The 20,065-nt window shown below is 38.3% G+C and overlaps 1 protein-coding gene across 1 annotated transcript in view; it reads right to left on the bottom strand.

Annotated features, from left to right (window-relative positions):
* Positions 1 to 13,122, bottom strand: part of Serpinb7 (serpin peptidase inhibitor, clade B (ovalbumin), member 7) — a 50,035-nt gene extending 36,913 nt beyond the window's left edge. The window contains exon 1 of the mRNA XM_013511256.1: positions 12,984 to 13,122. The gene's annotated coding sequence lies outside the window, so the exon portion shown is untranslated. The remainder of the gene's footprint in view (positions 1 to 12,983) is intronic.
* Between the last annotated feature and the right edge of the window lie 6,943 nt (positions 13,123 to 20,065).

The raw sequence follows: 20,065 nt of genomic DNA, 5'->3' as shown, positions 1-20,065 counted from the left end.
AAAAAAAAAAAAAAAAAAAAAAAAAAAAAAAAAGAAATAAATTACAAGTACATTACAAATGTAAAGATAAAAAGTGGGGAACAAAAATGGGATGCAAAAAGAATTAAGATGAGTTGTGGACATGTATCAGCTCCCTCCAAGGAATTCACTCACCATGTAATGCAAATATGTCTTAATAAAAACTGAAAAAATAAATGCAGGAAAAAGAGTTATGTTCTGATAGTGTCAAATTGGAGAAGCCTGTCAAAGTGATATAAATGCTTTATCAAATAACAGTTACAGCCAGTACAGAAAAGAGAGCAGGGCTGCAGTTGTGAACATGGAAATTAGCATGTCAATAACCTGTAAATCCAGGGTTCTCGATAAGATTGTGTGGCAATAAAACCCAATTGGAGGAGAGTAGGAGAGCCCTGAAGTTGGAGAAAGTGAAGAAGTGAAACCCACAGGAAATATTGGAAAGGGGAAACCAGCAGTCCCCCAAGCCAAGGGAAGAAGGTGTGTGAAGCGGGAGCACCCAGCTGGGTGAGACAATAATGAGAGCAGTGTTCTTGAGCAAACAGAGCAGAGACCCAAGGACCCAAACATGTGTGGGCTGTTGTTCACATTAACAAAATCAGGGCATTTGAGCTGCAGACTGCAGGGCTGAAGAGTGAATGGAGGAGAGAACAAGAGCTGAGAATGTGGAGGCATCATCAGGAAGCATTTCTTCCAGAAATTTGGATATGAAAGGTATGAGAGCAAGGTAGGATAAATATCTTTCAGTAAAATAACACTGAATAATTGTTTGCTCCTGAGGACAACCCAATAAAGGGATAATAATAGGTGGTGTAAGAGAGAAAGGTGATGGTTTCAGGAGTCACTACAAAGTGAGCAGATGGTCACCCTTTGAGTGATGCAAGACACCCCCCATAGCTTCCCTTTCTTGGACAGTACAGAAAATGCCCCACCATGATTAACAAGGAGGTTCACTGTTCTACATTTTATTGAGTGCTTACCACACCAGAATTATACAAATCTTGAAAAAAAAAAGCATGATCCCTCCTGTAAGAAACTCAGGGTCTAATTAGGAAAACTGGGCATTTAATAAACATACAAGCAGTTGCCGAGAGTGCAAATTGCCTATATACCCAAATCAGTTACTTTGGGTGGAAGTCTTTGTGCCCAGTTTTAAAACTGTGTTTCCTACTTCCCTTGCAAACAGGATGAATATATGTCTAGAGTCTGATCAATAGTTATGCAAGCAGAACTTGTTGGGGGAGATTTCCAGAGAACTGTTCCAAAACAAGCTGCTCTATACTCATTTTTTCTTTGCTCTTTCCCCTTTATTCTTGCCTGGTATGCAGCTGAAGGTAGAGCAGCCTCCTCACAATCTAGAAGTAATTCTGAAGGAAAGAACAAAGGAGTCACAGAGACATATGTCCCAAAAGCCGTCAACTGCCTAACTACATGTGAGCAAACATTTACGTAATTGTGGACTTCTAATTACTGGAGAAAATAAACACGGCTTTGCTGGTGTCTGAAGATCATCAGATTAGTCCTAATAGACACATATATACAGTGTAAATAGTAAGTTTTATGAAGAGAAATAATAGATTTCTAGACAGAGAATGATGGGATGGAGTCACTAATTTAGAGTGTATAGCCAAAGAGGATTTTCTAAGGAAATGAGAACATCTAAGTCAGGACCTGAAATCCGAGTAGAGCTAGAATGATTGCAGGAGTCCCGAGTAGTGGTGGTAAGCAACAGAGGAGTGCAGACGGCAAACAAAAAAGAAGGAACAAGGAGAAAAGTGTCATATCAAGAGGAAGAATTAGAAAGTGAGGTTCAGGAGGAGTTTGGATTTTATCCTAAATAGGAAGGGAAGGTAGTGAAAAAGATTAAGGGAAAAAGTGGGGTTTTTTTGTTTTATTTTATTTGTTTGTGTGTTTGATTGTTTGTACTGGGGATTGAACACAAGGTCTCTCACATGCTAAGTTACATCTCAGCCCTTTTTACTGTACTTTTTAAAGAACAGCCTAGCTCATCATTTAAGAACAATCAGAAGTGGACAAAGTAGAAATAAACAAAAGAGACTGTTGTAACAGTTTAGGCCAAAGACAACAATAGTGTGTACCAGAGAGTGGCAATAAATGTAGTGAAACATAAAGACAAATTTCAGAAGTAGAATCTTCAGCCTCCATGTATGGACTTCACATGGAAAAGGAAAAAAGTGGAAGAAAGAAGATAATATTTAGACTTATGACTCTAGTACTTGAAGAAGTGTTCATAGTACTAAAATGTGGAATTTTGCAGAAATGCTTGATTTGGGGACTTTAGTTTGAGGTGCTTGTCGGCTGGCACATGCAGGTGGATCCATGGCTGTGGAGTGCTGAAGACAGTTTGGGGACAGCCATGCGCATTTGGATCCTGAAAGTCCTAAAAATATCTCAGATCACCCAGCACTGAGCCTTGGCAAGGTGTGAACCAGCAGAGCCTGTGGCAAGCACACATTTGCACGTTGCACAAGGAAGTGTGGAGCTATCGCAGGAGAAACCGGAGTATGAGAAAATCTAGAAATGAAGGTCTCAGTGAGTGCAAAGGAAGAAAGGTTTGTGGACAAAGTGCAGTGCTCAGTGGTGGTCTACGAGGATAGCTGAGGAGGTCCTGGCAAAGCAGACACTAAGAAGTGTCTGTTGGCCGTGGCAACAAGTGACGACCTGGTCCTTTAAAAGGCAGTTTTGTGCAGTGGTATCAATTAAAGCCAGTTTTGACATTTTGGGGAGGTCAAAAGTGAATGAAATTTGAAAATATGAAGAAAGTACATGCTCCACCACTCTTTCAAATGCTTTACTGATAATCCCAGCTACTTCAGAGGTTGAGGCAGGAAGACCACAAGTTTGTAGCCAGCCTGGGCAACTTAGTGACAGCCTATTTCAAAATTAAAAATAGATAATAATAATAAGTGTTAGACATGTAGCTCAGCGCAAAGCCCTAAGTTTGATCCCAGTACTACAAAAAAGAAAACAGTACTGCTGTTGTCTAATGGTTTATTGAAAGGAACAGTAAATACTTAATTGTTCTGACTAATTTTGCATGCTTATGTCTGGTAATCTGATCAACTAATTTGAAGACAACACTATGCAATATAACAACCATTGCTGTATTCCTACCATCTTGTTTAGTGAAGCTCTGTATCATATCTAATGGATTTTTTAAATTATTTTTTATTTTCTTTAATGGTCTGATCAATCTTGCATTCTTATACCTGGTAATCTGAGCAGCTTCGTTGAAGACAACAATATGTAATATAACAACCACTGTTAACTTCTATCATTTTGTTTTGAAACCCTGTATCATTTTTATTATTATTGTTTTGGGGTTTTTTTTGTCTATGTTGTTGTTATTTTGTTATTGTTTTTTATTCTCTTTAAGATTAAAAAAAGCAAAACAAAAGCAAAAAAAACAGTAATATGGCTCAGTAGGTTAAGACGGTGCTTATAAGTAACCCTGAAGCATGACTTAAAGAATTCAGTACTTACTAATGTATGCTAATTTTTTTTTTTTTTTTGTACCAAGAATCAAACTCAGGACTTTGTGCTTGCAAGGCAGGTGCTGTGCTGCTGAGCTATATCCCAAGCCAAATTTATGCTAATTCTTTACAAAGTTGGCTATATAAAACTTATTGTATTATAAATAAATTTTTCACCGTGTGGTTTGCCTTTTAGTTTTCTAGTGATAATTTTTACACAAATATAATTTAAGATTTCGTATGACTAAAATACATTGTAGCTTCTATAATTCTGACATTTAGAAACTCTGCTCTGTGATTCGAAGTCTTATTAATCATCTCTTCTGCTAGGTTGTTTTGTTTTATTATTCTTCCATTTGTAATTTCTTGGTACCAGGGAAATATGCATATTTATTATTACTATTAGTAGTAATTTTTATTACTAGTTTTATTATTACTAGTAGTAGTAATAATAATAATAATAGTTAATCACTTACCTCATTATTATTTCTCTAAACTTTTTCCCCAAAGGTATGTGACACCCATTCATCACAAGATAAATTTTAATTAAGTACCAGTTTGCTTCTGGGTTGCATCTGTTCCTCACATCAGTACATTTATTTGTTCACAGGTTTAATAAAAGAATATTTTAGTATTTGATAGGACAAAGCCTTCCTAATTGCTTGTAAATGATGAACTATTTTGACTAATTTTACTGTCATTTTCCACAGGAATTTTATATTAATTTTCAAGACCATCTCATTATAAAGAATAGTGGAATTAGTAATTGCTGTGATTTCAAAAATATATCTACCCAAATATTCTTTAATAAGAGCCTTATGGTGTAGAACAGTGCTACCTGAAGACCAGCAAGACACTTCTTCAGGCCATTCACTCTGCAGCCTGTGAAGGGGAGACACAGAGTAGGTGTGATGTGGGAATAGAGTGGGACAGTCAGAGTCCAAATGGGCAGAAGGTTGGTGTCTTTCAAAAAAAGACAAAACCATCCCATCAAAACCATCCTATCACTCAATGTCTAGCTGACCATTTATCATTCAGAAAAGAAATTTGTTTCCAAAACCTCCTCAAAGAGTAACTGGGAAAATGCCTGTAGAAGAGTAGGAAACAGAATCTTCTCAGATGAACCAACCAAATCTCATCATCCTCTCTGCTTCTACATTATTCTATTTTACACAATAGAAACTAAGTCTGGAAGTGACTGAGAAAAATTCGTCCAAGGATGTAAGATCAGTCATCAGTCATAAGTGTCCAACTCTTTGAAGAATGTGTTTCTTTTCCCTCAAAAGGTTGGCTAAGTTTCACTCTAGGGTTAAATTCTAGAGTTAAATGAAACTCTTACCATATAAATGTCATTCTAGAGTTAAATGAAACTCTTACCATATAAATGTCATGCTGAGTTTCTGTTTTCATAACTTGGGAAATGCTACACATTTATAATTGGATTGTAATGCAATTCTATAGAGTGACCCATTTAGTAACACAAGTCAAACTTGTTCTTTTCTGGGTTCCTTGGCCTGGAATATGTTCCCAAGTCATAGAATTCTTAAAGCATAGCATGGTGAGAGGTGAGAATTTAAGACACCAAAAATTAGTCCTTCATTCCATAAAATAACTTAACATATTCAAAGGACGAAAAAAAGTAACTATAGTCTTTTTTCCCAGTACTTGGTAATTCACCTCACTAAGCCCAAAGTCAAAGACCTCAGTGAAAACTGCAACTCACCTAAGTCAAGTCTTTTTAGCTCTGAACCTTCTTCTCTATTATTTACTGTACTTTTCATGATGCTTCATATTCTCACAACACTTTAGCATAGATTTCCCAAGTCAAACACTTTCCTGTGTTCTTGGTATCATGTGGCCAGCCTCTTCTTTAGCTCTACACTCTTCTGTGCCTGTAGTTGATTATCTTTCATCCTCCATAAAAATACTACCAACTCCTAACCCCCAATACATATAAATAGAAACAAGATTCTGTAGATTTAATTAAGGGTCATGAGATAAGACCGTGTTGCAATGCCTACATAGACCCTAAACCCAACACAGACATGCTCACCAAAGAGGGACAATGATTTTGGTCACAGACACAGGGGAGTAGGCATGAGAAGCTGCCTCCAGTCAATAGGCTGATTGGTTACTTATTGGCTTGGTGCTGGCCTTGGAGAAGATGGGCGTTGCCAATAGGTAGGCCCACTGGGTACAAGGAAATCAGTCTAGCCCTCTCTGGGGCCAAATCTGCTAAGTGGGACAATTCATAAGTATTTCCAAGGTAATATGGAAAGGGACATAAGAAGAAGTTTGGGCATCCAAGAAATAGTCATTATTGAGCACCAGGGGTATCAAGAAACGCTTCTCACAGGACTTGGACTTGAGAGGTTAGTGGAGTGGGAGTTGGCCAGGCTTGGAAGGGTAGGAAGGTAGAGGATTCTCTAGTGCCTCTGCAGGGTGGGAAAGGAAGGGTAGACCATCTATTACCAGTGGAGCCATGGCCAGAAGTGGAGAGAGAAGGACAGAATGAGAAGGAAAAAGAAAGAAAGAAAAAACAGATCATAGAATGACATAAAGCAGAAATTAACACAGTTATAGAAGAAAACAATGAGGATACTCAGAAAGGCCTGACTGTGCTCAGTCAGGTCAGAGTTATATTTCTGTGGAAAGAAATTAAGAATTGTTTATCAATTTATTAGTTATTATTTTATTTTAAAAATAAACAAAATTTCAAAAAAAGATCATAAGAGAGTAACAATAATTAATACATTGCATAACGTTATCTTCAAAGTAGTTACTCAGAGTACAAGATATAGGTCTGAAACATTGTTCAAACAATATTAGCACAAACCTTTCTTTTCAATGAACTGAGAAAGTAGAAAGAATTGGTAATGCTCATATTGCTTAGAATACTGTTTTCCAAACTGCCAAATTTTATCCACTGGGAAGGATAAAATAAATTTAGAGGATGGATTCCAACCTTGTAATAGAAATGAATGCCTATTAACCCAGCACTCTTGGAGGCTGAGGCAGCAGGATCATAAGTTCTAGCCCAGCCTGGACAACTTAGCAATTTAACAAGATCCCATTTCAAAATAAAAATAAAAAATAAAAAAGTGCTGGTCACGTAGCTCAGAGTGAAAGACCTGGGTTCAGTCCCTAATGCCATTGTAGATGACAGATGATAGCTAAATAGAGAGATATAGATATAGATAGATAGATAGATGATAGGTAGATGATGATGACAATAGATAGATAGATAGATAGATAGATAGATAGACAGATAGATAAAATAGAGTAACATATGACAAGATAGGACAGATCAAGAACAGAGGGTTCAGATTTCAGAGCCTGCTTACAGTAAAGGCAAGTACTGTTTTGTGTGTGCACGTTCAATATACCATCACTTACCATGTGATTAAGAATCATGATCAAAATTACTTGATAGTCACTGGCCAAGAACTGAGTCCTCGTTCAGTGAGGAACACACTCAAGCTTTTACATCCTTTGAAATTTTTCTTAAATATTTAGGGTTTAAAACTACAATGCTTAGACCCTGCCCAGCAGCAAATTTCTTGCTCTTTACTCATTAATGAGCTTGGGGTCTCAGGATGCCGAGAGAGAGGTGGGTTTTCTGCAGAGACTGACAGCCCTCTAGTGTTTATTCTTCTGAGTGAGATGGTGAAATGCTTAAGACTTCTAGGATCAGCACAGGAGTTTGCTTTATTTTATGTTACACTTACCAAAGATCTGGATAACATGAAGTCACTGGAAAGAACAAGCCCTAAAAAATTATTTTTTTATCATTTTCCGTGAAGTATTTGCACTGTTAACCTCTCCTCCTGGCCACCTCTCCAGGGCCAGACATAGAAGATCTGAGACTGTCAGAAAATAGACACATCACTGCCATTTACAGCCAGTCTCCACACCAGGTTAGACCACTGGGTGCTACAGCAGAGCAGAAAGCATCTTTAAGAAAGGACCCTGTGAATTTTACTTCACTGTCTATTAGTCAATCTGTTCTAGATAGTAAGAATGTGCTCGATATGAAAGTAAGTCCTATGTTCCACTTTCATCAGCCCAAATGCACAAACATCAGAGGAAAAAGAGCTTATCACTATAAATAGTTCTTTACAAGAACTATTTGAAGAACTGACTCTTTATAAGACTGGTCTTTGGGGTTAAGCCACAATTCTGATGCTGTAAAAATTTCTGAGGCTTTATATCTGTGAATATTTTAAGGTCACACTGACCATGCATTTGGTGTGTGCTATCCAGGCAAAGATGGCCTGGTAGTGACACAGTGTATGGTGTGCATTTGTGTGTGTGTGCATGTGTGAGTACACATTTCTCTGTGTGAGCAAGAGAAAAAAGGAGGGAGGGAGAGAGGGAGAGAGAGGCCATGAGAACATGAATGTGATAATCATACCAGGCATGAGGAAATGTTTATTAAAATACAAAGACAGCACACTCACTTGATGAAGGCACTCATAATTGAGAGTCTTTCAAGGATAAACCCACAAACAAGGGAGGATCCCTTGGAAACTAAAACTTCCATGTAGGTTTTAAACGTGAAGAGGAGCTCTACTCTGGTTTTACTTAGCAGAACACCCAGTACTTACAGTTAAATGAAAATTAACCAAAGCACTGTGGATAGAATATGCTCAATTTTTCAGTTGCAACATAAAAGTACATACAAAAAATAAACAAGTAAGGTATGTCAGTGCCCCATTATAACTTCATTTACAAAGTCAGTCAGCAATCTAGTTTGGACAGAGACCTAGAGTTTGCCAAGCCCTCCTGTAAGCCTTAAATGCACCCTGAAAGTGAAATATTGATTAAAACACACAGTCAACTGACAAACCATACAGTCCATTTTTTGGAGGCCTATATTGGGCTTCACACCTTAAAACTCTTGGGCCAATGTGATCTAGCAAAGATAATCACAACCATGTGTATAGTGCATGCCTATACTCCCAGCTCAAAGAGGGAGGCTCAAAGAGGAACATAAAAAATTCAAGTTTAGCCTGGGCAACTTTCAAGACTGTCTCAAAATTTTAAGAAAGATCTGAGAATGTAGTTCAGTGGCACAGCACTTGCCTAGCATAAGCAGGGCCTCCCTTTCAACCCCCAGAATAACACACACACACATACACACACACACACACACACACACATACACACACACACACACACACACACACACACAAAGCAAATCAGCATTTATCTTCACTCTCATAAGCATTGAAACCTTTATTACCGTTAAGTTTATTATTATTATTCCTCTTTTACCTCTGAGAATTGAGTCAGTTGCTTTTCCATGTTGCAATGTATAGAACAGAAATCACACACAGTATTTTGACTTTATTTAAATAAAAAATCCACAATCTAAATTTTCTTTTTATAGTTGACTACATTTCTTAAACCAGGAAGATAATGCTTCTTTGTTACTAACTCGTAACATGGAGTAAAAACTCAAAATTGTGATGGTGATTAGTGTGGGGAAGAGGTAGAGAATCTGCGAGAAGAGAGATTTTTAATTTGCAATGAAAAGCTGCAAGAAATTAAAATGAAAGAAATCAGAGTAGATTTTTCCAAAAACATAAAATGTGAGGCTGGGATTTGATAAAAAGGCAAGCGCCAAGCTTGCCTGCCCTGGACAGTTCTCAATGCCACCTGCTCACGAAAACTCTCCTTCACTGACACTTCAAAGCATTCTGAAGACAAATAGAAGCTTCTGCTTCTCCTCCACCCTGACTCCGACCAGAACGGAGGGAGACCTGGACGCCTTTCTCACAATGGCTGAGAGGCTTTGGGAGTCACTGCCACAGAAGAAACCTCAACCTTCTCTAAGGTGACGGTCCCGAGTCACTCTCCTCACCCAAGACAATGGTGCACAGTTCTACTCCCACAGAAGAATTCTCCGGGTACAATGCAAAAAAAAAAATCGCCTGAAGAAAGTAGTACTGTTTATCACTTTCATATTTTTTCCTGTGCTTTTTAAAGTTTTAATTCAAAGAAATAGAGAGGTTGACCGAATCATAGGAATCATCATTACATTATCTTCATAGGGCTCTTCTTCCAAGAGAGACCAGTTCTCGATGGCACAATGAGCTTTTCAGCGGAAATGAACTAGTACTTATTGAGTTGTTGAACTGCCAGTTCTGGACATCTCTGGGTAGCAAGATTTGGCCGTGTATTTCAAAATTACTGGGTAACCATACATGCGCGTTACTTAACAATATTTGAACCCATCAATTCTGTCCTTAAAAGTTATTAAAGTTATAAAAATAATAATTCTCGTTACATATAAAATAAACATTGTGATTTTTTTAAAGCCTTTATGAAGAGACCGAGTGAAGCTCATCATCATGACAGTGTTTCACTGGTCCTGCAGGAGACTCTGGGCATGAACTCCTCCTGAACTAATATTTCATGTACCATGGACAGAAGTGACAAGTCCTGCATGATGTGCAGGAAAGTCTTTACCAGACAATTCACACGCACCCACCGTCTAATGATTTTACAGAACCTGGTACACAATAAAATTCAGGATTTGAGAATGAAACAAGTCCCACACATGTGGGAGAAAAATAGTTTTTACCTTTACTTTGTATCCTACAAGTCATGTTCTTGTTATAAAATATCGGCGTACATCTTTCAAACTTCAAATTTGATTTGCGTGTAAACTTTAAATACACAACTTTCAGTGCCCGTGGGGGATTGATTCCAAGACTCTGCATATATCAAAACCTGAGGATGTGCAAATCCCTTAAATAGAATGGCTTAGTATGTGCATAGAATCTATGCATATCCTCCAGCATGCTTCAAGTCATTTCGAGATTACTTGTAATACCTCAGTGCACTGTAATACTATACAAATAACTGTTACACTATACACCTCATAGAAAAATAACGAGAAAAATTATGTTCCAATACAGATACAATTTTTCCTCCAAATATTTTTGTTCTGTATTTGATTGAAGTCACAGACTCAGAACTTATGAATACAATTTGTTATATAAATCTATCATCTGTTTTCACTTTTCATGATAGATGGCAACACTTTGGTTAATGACTCATAATGACCAGCTCTGTGTTTTACTTTTTTTTCTGTCTTTTTGAGACAGGGTCTCACTATGCACTTCAGATTGGCCTTGAGCTCACTTTGTAACCCAGGCTGGTCTTGAACTCACAATAACCCTCCTGCCTCAGCCTCCCGAGTGCTGGGATTACAGGTGTGTGCCACCAAGCCCAGCTTACTTTTTATATTTTATACTTTTTTATGCTTTTTTACCTTTTACTCATAAAGTATTATAGTTCTTACCAGAATTTGTATAGACATGTTGAAAGTTCTTGAGATTGCATAGCTTGTATCATTAATTCAGAGACTGATTTTGCAGATGAATTTTGGTTAACTAATCCTCAAATTGCAGTGTCCATTTAAAGAAAGATAATTATATAATGAGGAAATTAGCAGAAACTAATATTGTTTCCATTTTTTTTCTAAATTTTGCCCCTATGCATGCCTCCTGCAACCTCCAAATTTCTTTTGGCTTCTCATAGAAAAAAAAATTGAAGACAGGAGAAATGCAAAGAAAAGAAGTAAAGAAAAAAATTTCTTCATGACTTTGGAGAAATGAGATAAATCAAAAGTTTCTATGGATTAAATTAAATGTTTCTAAACATGATAAACTTTTAAAACTTCCAACACCTCTGTGTAAACATTGCTGAGCAACAAGAAATTGAAACATCATCCCTGTCCCTCCCCACAAATAGTGCACGATCTATTCAAAATTAAAAATTAGACAGCAGTGTAAGGCTTACACTGATGGAAATATTTGTGAAGGGGTTCAGAGATCTAGCGAGGTTATAGAAAGCTCCAAATAGAAGTGATGCTCAAATTCCACATGTCAGAAGGAAAGATGGAATCTAGTGAGGCCAGGGAGCTGGAAAGAGGACCAGAGGGAGGAACCTACCTGTGTTGTGCTCCCACCACTGGCACACTCTTTGGACTGCCCTGGTGACCAGCGTTCTCCCTGACCAGGACTCCAAGTCCTCCAAGGAAAAGCCTAAGGCTGTAGGGGCTTGTTCCTGCACTATCCCATACTCAGCTTTAATCTCGGTTTCGGTGTTCTACTTAGCATCATCTGTGGCAACAACCAGCTTGTGACAGAAAAATGTATTCTGATAAACTCTCAAAGAATAAATTAGGAAGTCTGTTTACTTTATAGTAATCTCAAACCCAAACCCAGCTTTGCCTTACTAAACGTGAACAGAACTACCCTGTCAGCTGGTATGAAATTTATTTCTTTCTATTTCTACCATCCCTGCATCTCTAAAGCACTGTTCAGTCAAATGGGCGACCTTAAGAAAAATTTTCAGAATGATTTGATTAACTGACTCTTCTATGGACCAATCAATGCCATTGCATTTCCGAGTACAAATGTGGGCCTCTCTACTCAGATATTCTACAAAAGACTTTGATTCAAAATCCTCCACATACAGCCATTATCACATCCAGTTTCCTCTTTTTAATGCTTCTGTTCCAACTGCCATAGAGGTCAGGGCCTCCTAAGTATAAACAGCACTTTTCCTTCCTTAGAGCAGCCCACCCTCAAGTTGGTTTTTATTGCATGCAAAAATACTAGTAGAAATATCAAGGTTATAAGTAATTGTAGAGGAATGTAAGTGTAGCACAGAAATATTCTAAAGCTCATATGTACCCAGGTTTGGATTCGTTGGAGAATTTCTGGATCCAAATAAGTCCATCAAATACTCAAATGTGCTAGTACTCAAAAGTGCTTGTTATGAATAAAAAAGAAAAAATCCAAGGCTCTTACTACTTTTTGCTGAAATTTCTAAATATAATTGATTGTAAGAAAAATATAATTAACAAGGAATGTCTAACACCCAGTAGACCTTTTTGGGGAATTATCAACATTAAATTATGGTCTCTACACTTGAGATTAGCATATAACTTGTCACGTACGTTGTGAATCATTTACTTTAAAAATTAAAAGTAGCCAAACATAGCTCATAAGTAAACATTGATTCATTTATACATTTAATGTGACTGTAACTCCCAGAAATAAATGTTCAGATGGATGTTTGGATACTAACTATATTCCAAGATCCAACAAAAATTGGTAGGCTTTTTTCTCCTAAGATGAAACATAAAGTCAATTTTTCTACACCCATTATATTGGCCCATGTGATAGATGTTACCATTCACTAACCCTGTTGATCACTCCACAAGAACCCTGTAAAGGCTGGAGATCAGTTTAAAGAGCTAAAGATGTTTTCAGGAAGAGAGAGTGTACAGACTATTGTTTACCAAGCCAGGGAATGTCTCTTGGTGAGGAAGCTAGGTACTAGAGGTGAAGCTGACCCTTTGGCACTAGAGGAATGCACCAATACGAATAGCTTTGAGCCCCAGAGCAAACTTCAAACCTAGAATAACCCAGCTAGCATAAGAATGCCACTCACCTCCTCCCACTGCAATTCTGTAGTCTTCACTTCTGGGCTCCAGTTCCTCCTGCCTCCTTCCTCCTAAGATTCTTCTCTCCTCCCAATGCAGAACCTCTGCCAAGGCTCAGGGAAGATTCCCGAGACTTCCCATTGGTTCATCTCCAAGGGCAACTCCCAGTGGTGACAAGAGTGGCAACAGTGACAACAATGAGTGAAAAATCCCTCCTCCTTCCCAGAGTGCACTGTGGAAATTCATGGCCAGGAAGGGACACCAAGGTGGGGCTCCAAATGGGTTTTCCTGTCCTGCTCAGCAAGCAACTTAGCACACCGCCATAGCGTCATGCTGCCATCCTCCCACTGCTCATGAGGAAGTAAACCCAACAAACCAGAAAAGTAAAAAGCCTACCAATTCTCCTTTCACGTTCCCGTCTAAATGTGTGTGCCCAGGCACAGGACAGGCTACAGGTTGAAAGATGAATATGAAACCCAGCAGAATAGACCCTGGGGAGTGATAAACACAGGAGGAAACCTCAGCCAGGAGGGCACAAGCACAGACTATCGAACTGATGCCTGGGGTTGGTTGCCTGGGTCTTATCCATTTCCAGGCAGTCATCATGTGGCTTTCACATGAACCCTCAGAAAGATGAGGTGACTCAAGTCCCAGCTCCTGTGATAAGCTTGTGACATGTGGGTGATTTTACCAACAGGAAGTGGTAATTTTTGCCAATCTGAAGAAAAACACTGACAGGATCCACACACAGAATAGTCCATATATTCTGAGTTGAACACTAGTATATATCTTCTGGGAAATGTATTTGTTTTCAATTTTTTTATTTTTTTATTAGTACATGTTTATAGTACATTGATGATTAAGTTTATCGTAGGCAGTTGGTGCATGTCTTAATACATCTTAATTCTTTTCTTTTTATCCTCTACTCTTCTCCTCCCTGTCCGCCCCTTCCCACTCTTGATCCTCTTCTCATGTGCAAAAGCTCTATTTTTGCCATGTTTGCCATCCTCCTTCAGAACATAGGAGACACCATGCCGTGCTGAAAATTTTGGAGCCACACAAGCCTGGATTCAAATCCCAGCTTCTCACCTTGTACCCCTCTGACTTTCATCAAGTTGTTTCACCTCTCTAAGTCTTGCTTGAAAGACATGGGGAATTTTGGTAACTTTATCATTAAAAGGTTACAATTAACATGTAAAGTATTTAGTGTACAGTAAGTGCTTAATGAATGCAGCTATTATTATAATAATAGGTTGAGCCAGTCCTGGCAAACGCAAGGTGCCTGTGTGCTCCACCTGCAATATGTCATTACTTATGTATTACCTATTACTCAAGGGACACCTCAAATCTCACAATTCCACTGCCTTCTGTATTCTTATGAGCTCGTATTGATTTCTTTATTTCTTGATACTATGCCCCTGATCATGTAATTTTACCCAGTTTTTCAACATGTTATTTCCAATTTTATATACTTAAGGTTTTTTTTTTCCATAAGCACAGAAAACAAGCCACACTTTTTGAAAATCTTCTCCATATAGAATGTACCAAAGCAAGTACAAAGTCTCAGGAGGTGTATGAGGTGCAGTCAAAACCTACAGTGAATGTTTAAATAAAAATTGTAGAAATGTATTATGATAAAAGACATATTGCCATTACTCCCCCTCAGAGCAGCCACCCCTTCCCTTCCAACACTCTTATCTCACTGTCCTTTCCACTTCCTGAAGCGGTTCTGGAAGTCCTCTTTCCTCAGTGTCTTTTCATGGTTGCTTCAATAGTCAACATAGTTATGGCAATTTCAGTCAAATAAAAACATGACATGTGCCCTCATACACTTTATTCATTGTGTGAAGCTTCTAGCTCTGCCTGAAAGTCAAAAGGACTATGAAAAGTAATTTTTTTTTAACTAATTCAAGATTTGGAGGCAGCCATGACTATGCAACTAAAGACATTCATGAAAGAGAACCTCCAGAATTGCTTCAGAAAGTGACAAGAATGATGGGGCAACTGTGTTCAAAGCAAGAGGGAGTATTCCAAGGGGGATTCACAGCAATGTGTCTTTTAATGCATTTTTTAAAATTGCAAGCTTGAATCTGGTAATCAGAATGACTGATTTGAAAACAACAATGTGCAGTATAACAACCACTGTTGAAATCCTACCATCTTATATGGTGAAGCTCTGCATCACTTCCAGTTTTTTGTTTTCCTTACTTATTACTACCTTTGATTGTTTGATCAATCTTACATTCTTACATCTGGTGGACTGAGCAACTTCACTGAAGATAACAGAATGTAGTGTAGCAATCATTGTTAATTCCTATCATTTTGTTTTGAGGTCATGTATCGTTTTTGTTGTTCTTGTGTTGTTTTGATTTTGTCTTCATTGTTGTTTTGTTAGTTTTTTAAATCTTTAAAATAAAAAATTAAACATTCTTCATAAGTTTTGATCATATAAGTTTTGATTATATAAGTTCTGCTGCGATATTGTACAGTAGGGTGATTAGAGTTTTTTAAAAATTTATATTTCAAAGTAGCTACAAGGGAAGATTTTTCAATGTTCTTGTCACAAAGAAATGGTGCATGTTTAATGTGATGATATTCTATTTACCCTGATTTGATCGTTACTCAATGTGTATAGGTACAAAATATCACACTGTGCCCCATAAATATGTTCAATTATTGTCAATCAGAAATTATCCTATAAGATTAAAATTACATGAAATAAAACAATTTTTTTAAAATGACATGCTTGGAATACAAAAAAAGAAGAGGAATAAGAACTCAAATGTTCTTAAGTTGTTACTACAGGGCAGGTAGCATTGTGGAGGGAAGTATGAATGAAACAGCCAAATTCCCTACTTCTTGACTTACTCTTCTTTAGCAGATTTGGGATTCATTAAGAGATAAAGAGGAACATGGAGCTGTTAAATTCATACCAAAAAGAATTTTGCATAGAAATTTAAGAGATTTAGAATTGCTCATGAACTCGTTTATCAGGAAGATTCAAAATAAGATTTGCAAACTAAATACTACACATTTATCACCTCCTTCTTTCCATCCTGAGAGCAAGCCTGCCATCTAGTGCTACTCGTAGTTCAAAAGAACATGCACAAAACCCCTGTCATGATTTTTAACCTAAGAAAATATGAATTGTATATAGTTACCTTCTTACTCAAAAACATCAAATGTTCTCAATTTGTGTTAAGTAAATTTCAAATTCCTAGATTTGGGATTCAAGTGAGTACACAATCCAGTCTCCATCTACCAAGCATAAAGAATAAGAACTCTGGAATTTGGGTGCCGTTATATTACTAACTTCCTGTATGATTTTGGATTAATGCCTCAACAGTTTTTATTCAATTTTAAGTTATTTACTTTCATGTCTAAAAAGATTTTAGATCCAGTGACCTAAGGAAACATCATTTTATTTGATAAGGTATTATACGCTTATTTCTCTTCAACCTCTTTCCTTCTTTTTTCCCACAGAAATCCTCCCCTTGGATCCCATACTGGACTGAGGAATGTATCTTATTAATAGAGTACTTGCCTGGCATGAAGGAAACCCTGTTTGGAATGACCATCATCAGAAAATAATAGTAATAATAATAATGCAAGAACCTCCTGACCAAACCCTTCATGAAAACATGAAAGATACTTTAAATGAATATTGTTGTTGCAAGCCACTGGATTTAAGGGCAATTTGACATGCAGCATAGTAACTGCGGCAAGGTTCAAGTTTAAATCCAAGCTCTTCTATTTGCTGTGCACCCTGAGGTAAATCTCTTGGTCTTTCTAACCCTGAATTCTCTAAATATGAAAATGGGATTGAGGACATCACCTGCTCAATGGGGTTGTTTGTAGAACAAATGACTATATAGCACTTAGCATCCTTCGAACTCCAAATGAGACCTCAACAAATATCAACAATCTTTATTAAATATTTTAAATGATTCTCCAGTCATCATTATTAAATATTACCTTATGTCACTCTCTTACATAACACTTAGGGTATTTTAATTAGTAGCTTATTATTTCTGTACATTTAGGAGCATGTATTTTCCTCTCTGTCTTCAGCCTTGGGAATGTGATCTCCTACAGAGCAATGGACACATTCCTTTTGCTGTTGCCTCCCATTTCTCACTTGTCTTTCTACCTTGCTGGTGGGGGAAGTTATTTCCAAGGAATCTACCCAGGCAGCAACTGCAAAAAAGGGCCAGCACATTGTGATTTCTTTGAGGACTATTAGCGAAGGGTTTGCTCCCACCATTTCAAGCCATAGCCCAGCAGTGGGCTTCCTTATCTTCTCTTCTGGGGCTCTTTTCCCTGGAAATGTCCGCATACTGAAGAAGTAAAGACCAGAGAGAGCTATCTTACTTGGCTTGGTATAGCTAAGAAAACAGATTTTTGAGTGGTATTTTAGGCTCTCATCTTCTCAAAGACCATTTAAACCCTACACATTCTGCTTTGCTTTGACACAAACCCTTCCTCAGTTCTACACAATATAACTAACTCCTATTCTAACTTCACACTATGACAAAATACATATGCAATGGGACTTTCCCACTAGCAAGTTTGTCTAAAGTCCAGTGCAGACATTAGCATTTGACAAGTATCTAAAGTGCTATAAAGAAGACTTCAAGGGCACTCACTCAAGATAAGCCAAAAAGCCAACTCTGGTGATTGTGAGGTGAGCACCTACATCCAGGGTATTGGTGAGGATGCTGGAGATTTGATTGTGGGGGTTGGAAGAGGAAGTATCTTTTGGAGAAAAATGGAAAAGGGATTCTTTTTCTCTCCACAGGAGGAGAGAGGAGTGAATTCCCCATACCTTAACCCACTGTGTGGAGGAAAACATTTATGAGAAAGAAAAGTATTCACAGAGTGAGGTGCTTGCCACTAGGAGCAACTGACATCTCCCAGGCAGCTGAGCCTTTGCTGTGGTGTGGAAATTTTGGTCCCTGTGAAATAAGGAAATGAGAGCTAAATTGAAGGACACCTCCCAGCTCAAAGGCTAGAGGGCACTATTACACAGAGATGCTGAGGTAGAGGGAGAAGGTGTGTCAGTATGGTGGGAAGAAAGAGAAAGTGTAAGTCACACATCCCATCAACTGAGGACAGGTTCAGAGATGAAGGGTAACTTCAGGCAGCCCTCCTGTGTCCTAGAGTCATCTTCCCTCCCACACTGGAACCCTTTAGATAGCATCTGCACCTTCTCTGAAGGAGACTGAGAAGGCTACACAGCATTGGAGCTATGGAACAGGATATACTCAGCAAGTGGCCAGTCTTCCCACCCTAGTTTCCACTTGAGCCCACAAATGGCTGTCCACACTAAATTTTCAGTGCTGTGGGCAGGACCAGAAGCTTTGGGACAGACATGAGGCAGTTCTGGATGCAGCACCGATAGAGTGTGGTAACTTCATGGACCAGCTGGGGAAGTCAGTTTTTAACACAGCTACATGGGCACAGTGGGGCATCAGAGCAGATTCCAAACTGAATGAGCACATGGAGGACAATGAATGATAGAGGGTCTGGGGTCACAAGCGAATGCAAGAGTAGGTTTCATGAGAACTCACAATTATCTATGAGAGCTAATACAGAAAAAAATAATGACTTTGGGATTGTCTGGAAGACACATGTCATACAAGCTCATACAAAGATGTGAGTAAAGCAGTACTTACAAAACTAAAGCAGTGACTTACATACAGAATGTGGAAATCTTGCCAAATCCCAATGTAAACAACGTCACCCCAACATCATTATTAACTCTCAAAAAAGGGACTTTTCAACATTGATGGTTAAAGACACCTAGGGACCAGCCTGGGAAACTCTTGGCATGGTCAATGGTTACTGTTGTTGGTGACTCTGATTCATGTCCACATTGCTAGACAATTCCATCATCCAATTAAAGTCTCAGTGGTGCTTGTCATTGTGACACCAGATTCCATCTACATCTAACCAAAATAAATCACAAAATACATGCTATCTGTACCTTTAAATTATCATATTCTGCCATATTTCATGTGGTTTATACTACACATTTCTCATCATAATTATAGCCATTTGGAAGCCCAAATGACCTTTCTGGAGCACAAATCTGACCGAGTCATATTCCTCAGAAGACAGCCAATGCTCCCTAACCTCACTTAGAGGGGATTGCACTAAGAGGACCTTGCCCATGACAGTCTCTCCATAACAACTGTCTTAATTGGCATTACACTTCTAAAGTCTGTTTCCTCTGCTACAGTATAAATGTATGCAGACAAGGGATTGAGGTTTTGTGTTATTCACTGTATATCTCTCTGACTTAACATTGTACATGAAATTTAGCATGTGCTCAAGAAATGTTTGTTGAAGATATGTATCAAGGTATCAGTGAATAATGAAATAATCTCTTCATCATTCATTTGGGGGCCACAAATTTGCCCCAGGTAAATGTGCCGTTTTGAGTCTTGATGAGTTTGAGCTTGGTCCCTTGTGGATTTCTGCTTTTTCCTATTGACACAAAAGAAAAACAAATGCCATCTGTGGAAGGGGTAATTGGGGAAGATTCCTCTGGGATTCGAAGGTCCAGAGCAAGAAAACAGAGGGCACTCTCAACCAGAGAGAGAAAGAATAAGGGGACAGTAGAGCAGAGCTGCTCTGCTGGAGCATTGAGATGCTGTTGCCAGAGAAGTGGGCCCTCATGTCCTCTACTCCATTTAGTAAGTAATGACCAGTAGAAAAGATGACTTCAGGCCATGCAAATATCCAGTAGCATGCAGGTAAGGTAACCACAGCATTTGTTGTCCAAGTCGATACTTTTGAGAGTGAAATGGGAAGCTGCTGACCATCACACCAACAACAGAATTAATTCAGGAGTGAGGCAAGCATTCTAGGTATGGAGTCACCCTGTTAGCCCAGACAGACCTTCAGATCTTCCAAGGCACAACCTGTGGGGAAGCAGTGTGATTCCTTAAATGCAAGAGTTGTGTTGTTTTGTTTTGTGTTGTTTTGTTTTGTTTTGTTTTTTGTCTGAATGATGTCTGCGCCACTTCTGTTATCCATTTGTTTTCCTGAAAATTTCTAAGTAAGCAGAAGATAGAGTGTTATCTTG

This window comes from Chinchilla lanigera, unplaced genomic scaffold (assembly GCF_000276665.1).
Source record: "Chinchilla lanigera isolate Chin_1 unplaced genomic scaffold, ChiLan1.0 scaffold00001, whole genome shotgun sequence".
NCBI lineage: Eukaryota > Metazoa > Chordata > Mammalia > Rodentia > Chinchillidae > Chinchilla > Chinchilla lanigera.
Note: the sequence above shows the minus strand (reverse complement) of the source record. Positions and strands in the feature narration are given on the sequence as shown.